This window comes from Ictidomys tridecemlineatus, chromosome 12 (assembly GCF_052094955.1).
Source record: "Ictidomys tridecemlineatus isolate mIctTri1 chromosome 12, mIctTri1.hap1, whole genome shotgun sequence".
Classification (NCBI taxonomy): domain Eukaryota; kingdom Metazoa; phylum Chordata; class Mammalia; order Rodentia; family Sciuridae; genus Ictidomys; species Ictidomys tridecemlineatus.
The window spans coordinates 115,528,360-115,533,800 of NC_135488.1; the positions used below are offsets into that span (position 1 = coordinate 115,528,360).

At 55.6% G+C, this 5,441-nt stretch overlaps 1 long non-coding RNA gene across 2 annotated transcripts; it reads left to right on the top strand.

Moving 5' to 3' along the window:
* Window positions 1-363: 363 nt before the first annotated feature.
* Window positions 364-4,088, top strand: LOC120885019 (uncharacterized). 2 transcript variants are annotated; one of them, XR_013429297.1, is made up of 3 exons: window positions 462-2,695; window positions 2,865-3,552; window positions 3,957-4,088. It is a non-coding gene; the product is annotated as an uncharacterized LOC120885019 (long non-coding RNA). The 2 variants fall into 2 exon arrangements; XR_013429296.1 differs by having other exon boundaries at window positions 364-2,695; window positions 2,865-4,088.
* The last annotated feature ends 1,353 nt before the right edge of the window (window positions 4,089-5,441 follow it).

The window sequence follows — 5,441 nt, forward strand, 5'->3', positions numbered from 1 at the left end:
TTGGCTCCGGGTGGCTTTCACAACTGCCACGGGGCACAGAGCACAGGCAGGAAGCCCCGAGAGGCAGCGGCTCAAGACCTTGGGCTCTGCACCTTCAAACACAGAAAGCAGCCCGGCCCAGGGCACATACCCACCCCCTAAAATCTCATCGCTAATGTTTATCAGACATAGGACCTTTTCCACTTCAAATGGAATTGTCTCTGCCCTCGGCGGGGACAATTCAGGGAACTTCCAGCCGAATACTGGACGATCTGAATGAGCTGCAGCAGCAAAGCTAGAGAAGTCGCCTTTTAGGAGCTACAGTGAGAAGCAGTTTCTGAATATTTAAGGATGGCTACTTCTGTGAGATTCTTTGTGCGTGAGCGCTCGGGCTGTGTCGAAACAACGCGCTCTCGGAGGCATTCGGACACGCCCCCACGGATGCTGTGTATAACTAACTTGTCAGGCAGCGGAAAGGTTCGCTGGGCAAAGTTAGACTTGAGCCTGGTGGGAAAGATCTCAAACCAGCCAGTCCTGAGTTAATGAGATTCTCCCTTAGTGCAGGTCACAGGCTTCCTCCTGTCAAACGTGGAGTGGGCCTGGAGCCTGGGCAGGGGCGGAAGCAAGTGGCCTGGGAGTGGATCGGCTTCTGGGGACAGGGAGTGGAACTGGCTATTCCTCCCTGGGCCGCGGATCTGGAATCTGTGTCTTCAAAGCTGGTGTGCACACCTGGCCCCAAGCCCTGGGCAGCCTTTGCCCAGTCTCCACCTGAGGAGGTCAGCAGACCGAGGGCCGACTGTCCCCACCAGGGCTGACTGTCCCCACCAGGGCCTCACGCCCAGCTGTTGCCCAAGCTCCAGGAGTGTGGTCACCAGGTGTCATGGTGAGGGTGGGAGCCCCTCCTCCAGGCCTGCAGGGCTGTTTCCTCTGACGGAGGGTCCAGGAGTGAGCGTTGCCACCCGTGAGCAGACCCGCTGCCGGGACTCTTGTCTTTGTTGTGTCTTGGGCTGTTGGCTGAGTCTGCTGTTTCCAAGCTGTCCTGACTTCAGATTTCGGAGGGTGCTTTCTCTCAGAGGGCCTGGGCTTGCAGAAAGCTCCTCGTCACCGGCAAGGACAACACGGCGGTGGCAGCAGCTCTGAGGTCAGAGGTAGTTTCAGCACACGGGGTGGGGGCATCCGTTGCTCCCCTCTTTTTCAAAATCATCCAGTTGGAACACGCGTGATTCTTGTGAGACAGGACCCTTGGACACATGGAGCCAGCCTCGTGTTCCCGGGTGGATTTGCGGAGGGAGCAGTGTGGGTGGGGACCAGCGGAGCCAGGCCCGCCCACCCCTGGGCCAGCTTGGCCAGGGTGCGCTGCTTGCTAAATATTTCCTGTTTGCAGGCCCCTGCTGGTGTGGAAAGGGTTTCACAAGAGCCTGGTCATCTCTGTTCCACGTGTTTTATCGCCTGCTTTTTCTGATAAGAAATGCACACACAGTTGGGTGGGCACTGCACCAGGGAAAAGCCAAAGGACCGAGTCCAGAGAGAGCTGCGTTCTACAGAAGCTCCTTTTGGCCTTTGCAACCTCTGGGCTTTTTGTTCAGAGTCCCCTCCTCAGAGCAAGGTGCCCAGGCCGCGAGGGGCCTGCGGTGCGTCTGCTGTCCAGGAGTGGCTGGTCCCCCCTCCTGTCCTCGGGGGCTGCCCTGGGGCCTGAGAGCTGTAGCTGTCTCCCGCTCCTGCGCTCGCCTCTGCTCGGCAACTGGGAGGCGTCTTTGCCTCTGGTCCTGTGTGGAGGACAATCCCATGCATTTCTAAGTTGTTTGTGGTAGAGTGGCCAAAGTTGTCACCTGGCTCCCCTAGGAAAACACAACCTGTTTCTCTTAATCTGTCTCAGGCTGCAAACTTGGAGTAGGGGTCTTTCCTCAGTTTCTCGGACCCTCCGGGGCCTAGCAAAGGGAGTGAATGGCCTTTAAAGATGAGTCGAGGAGATTGGCAGTGCCTGGAGGTTCTGGTATGTTCCAGAGCCCTCTAGCCTTCTCCCAGCCGCTGAGGAGTCGCACCCCTCCCCGAAACTGTCCTCACTGTGAGGTGGTCCTGAGCTTGTCATCCTGTCCAGCCGGTGCTGCCGTGGCTCCTCCATCCTTCAGGAGTGTTTCATGACAGAGGCTCTTGCACTGCCCGAGGGGCTGCTTCGGCTCCGTGTCCCCTGCACTTTCTTTGCTGAGTGCTTGGTCCCTTCTTGGCTGTCTCCTCTGTCACCGTTCACAGTGGGCCGTGAATGCTGGTTGGCTTTCTCTGTGCTAAACTGGACTGTTCAGGGCAACTGTGCTTCTCAATCACCAGGAGAAATTGGAGCGGAAGGTCGGCCTTCCCACAGCCTGTCAGTGCAGCGGCAGCAGGAAAGGTGCCACCTGTCACACAGACAGAAGGGGACACGTCCTGGCCAGTCCGTGGAAATGAGGCAGAAGGTAAGAACAGAGGCCAGTTGACGTCTCCCTGGCTGGTGTTGTGTATACCCAACGATTGACACCGCTGCGCTCCTCTGAGGTTAATAGAGCACTAATGGAGGCCTGCATTAACCTGGGTGGTGAGCCTCCTGGACAGGTGTGATGCTGCTCCTGACTTCAGGGGACTCTGAGAGTAACGGGAGGTTGAGCAACAAATGCTGTCTCAAGGAAACTCTCCCAAGCGGTGGTGGACCCAGAGGACGGCAAAGGTGCCCATCTCAGCCCAGGTAGGCCCTGGGAAGCTAACGGCCCAGTAGGGAGCCTGATAGACTAGAGAAGAGGGAAGGGCCTACCTTTAGGGATGACTTTTCTAGGGAATTAGAAATGGTTCAGAATGGACAGAGGGAAGAGTCTTATGGGGGGACTAGGGAAGTTTCATCCATTCACTCATTCCAGGTATTACTGAATGTGAGGTCCACTACGCGGAGATGGTGCTACAAAAGCAGGTGAAGGGCCGACAGGAGGAAGGATGCTATCCAAAAGCCTCAGAGGCTGAAAGGACTCAGTACAGTGTTGGCTATTGTGGTGAGACATGCTGGGGGACAGGCATGCAGGCAGAGGGCCTGGCAGAGGGGAGAGGATGAGAGGAGGCCAGCTGGAGTGGAAAGGAGGCGCCTATCAAGGGGTGTGGAGGTCAGTCAGACCTGCTCCCTGGGTGGGAATTGTGTGACAGAAGGTGCGGGCCTTGGCGGTGAGGGAGGAGGAAGGTCAAGGTGGGGGAGCTGGTGGGTGATCTTCAGATGGGTCTGAACAGCTTGAGGTGCCTGTGAGGGCTGTGGGGTGTCCGTGGGGCCCCCCGACGTACAGGCCAGGCTGGAGAGAGAGGACTGCAGATAGCGACGTGGGAGTCTCAGCTTATCGACTGTGGTGATGCTGTGGGAGGGGCTGACGTCACTCAGTAGTAAGTCAGAGGTCATGGGGTTGTGAGCACTCCCTGCGGCTGAGCCTGCAGTAAGCACGGAGGAGGCATCTAGTCTTCAGCTGGACTCTACCATTGTCCCCATTTCACAGAGCAGGGATTTGAGCCGTTTGGCAGTTTGAGGAAGGCTGCACAGTGATTGCAGAAGCTGGCGGCTGGAAGGAGGTTTGGGGAACTTAAAAGAGGGGTGTGGGAGGGAAGGGGTGCCACCCAGGAGCTGAGAAGCAAGTCCCAAGAAGAAGGCCCCGGGGACTTGTGCCGGGAACCTCCTGGGGGTGGGGGGATCAGCTTCTCTTTCACCTGGGGCTCTCCTGGAACTCCAGGTCTGAGTCCTGGTTCTTGTCAGGCCTCCGTGACCCTCTGTCTTCAGAGGGCACAGGATGTGCTGCCTGCAGGCCACGAGTCCCCTTCCTTCAGACCTGCAGCACAGAAGGACAGTTGTCACCTGGCTGCCCTGCCTTCCCAGGCTCCCAAGCTTCCCTCACCCTCCTGCAAGGCTCCTGCAAGTGGCAGCTTCTCTGACTCAGTGCATTGCACAAGCAAATGTCTTGCACACTTTCTTTTCCAAGGTCACCTGTGTGTCCATCTTGAAGTCCCGGAGGGCAGGAACTGTACTCACCAATTTGCATGCATTGTATATATAGTAGGTGCTTAGTAAATGATTGTATTAGTAAGTGTTTAATAAATGAATTTGGAACAAAGGAAGACAAAGTCCTGGAAGCTTCTTCTGCCCCTTAAATTCCCCCTTTAAGGCTCAATTTCAACCAAATCACGCTCGTGTTCCCATGGTTATTTCCTCCCCGCCCATGCATCCCATGTCTAGTGGACCTTTGAAGTAACTGTGTGTCTGGGGCCTGCGCTGGACACCAAGTCCTTGAGGGCTGGGTTCTTATTCCCCTCTAATGCCAAGTCCACTGCCCGACACTTGGTCAGGGTTAAGAGGCAGCAAGGGATGGGCTTTTATTCCCCTGGGGGCCCCTCTACCCTTCCCTGCTGCGTCCCCACCGTCCCCACCGTGTACCTCTTCTCCCTGGGCCAGTCAGCTGGGCCATTGCATCCCATGCTAATGAGGGGAGCAGGTGGCCAGCCCCGCTCCCTGTCCCCTCTGAGCCTCGAGGACTTCCCAGCCTCAGCTGATCCAGACCCAGGCTCCCACATGATGTTATGGTGTTATGGGCTTCGGCTTTGATCAAAGCTGAGAAACGGCAGCTGAGGCCTGAACTGGCTGATAAATTAGCAAAGACTTATTTTAGCCAGTTGGGCCAGAGTCTGAGAATCCACGTGCCAGAAGCCTGTGCCACAGTCCCGAGTCAGAGCCCAGCAGCTCTTCTTTAAAGAGCCAGGCACCTGGAGAAGGACGGTGTGCTGCACACGCAGGGTGCTCTCTAAAGGGCCCTTGGGTCACCCAGGGGAACAGCTGCACGGTCAGTGTTGGCCTTCTGCCAGCTCACTCCCTCTCTCTGAAGGAGTGGAGGCCGAGGGCCGAGGACCAGAGAGAGAACATGCACGTCTCTCTACATTAATTCCAACGTAAACACTGCACGCGAGCTCATCGGGGTAATATTTTCAGTGGAAAGATATATTTCTACTGGACACAGTACAAGAATTTTTTGCTCATGGAATTTTCACTTAACAATAGGGAGAAAATGTTTTCACGCAGGCAGTTTTGGCTCCAAGTGTGGATTTGACAAGTGTTTCCCCAATGCCACCAGGACTGAAGTATGCAGCTGCTATGGAAATTTCAGAGCTCTCCGAAGAACCCCCGATACATTAAAAAAGCACTCACTCACACATTTAAACCGTGCTTTCTATTGTTGCTAACAACATTTGAATATTGTAATCAGGGAGACTTCAGAGACCTTGACTGAGAAACCTGAAACACTCATGTAGCCGTTGGACTTTCTACAGTTTCATTTAGCATCATGGCAAAATACAAGTCCGCCGCGCGGTAAGTTTCACATCCTCTTCGTTGTGAGTTTTACTTTCTGTCCCTGTGACGCCGCTGATGTTTGGGTTTTCAGAACAGAAAGGGAGTACTGGCAGGGAAGCTCAGG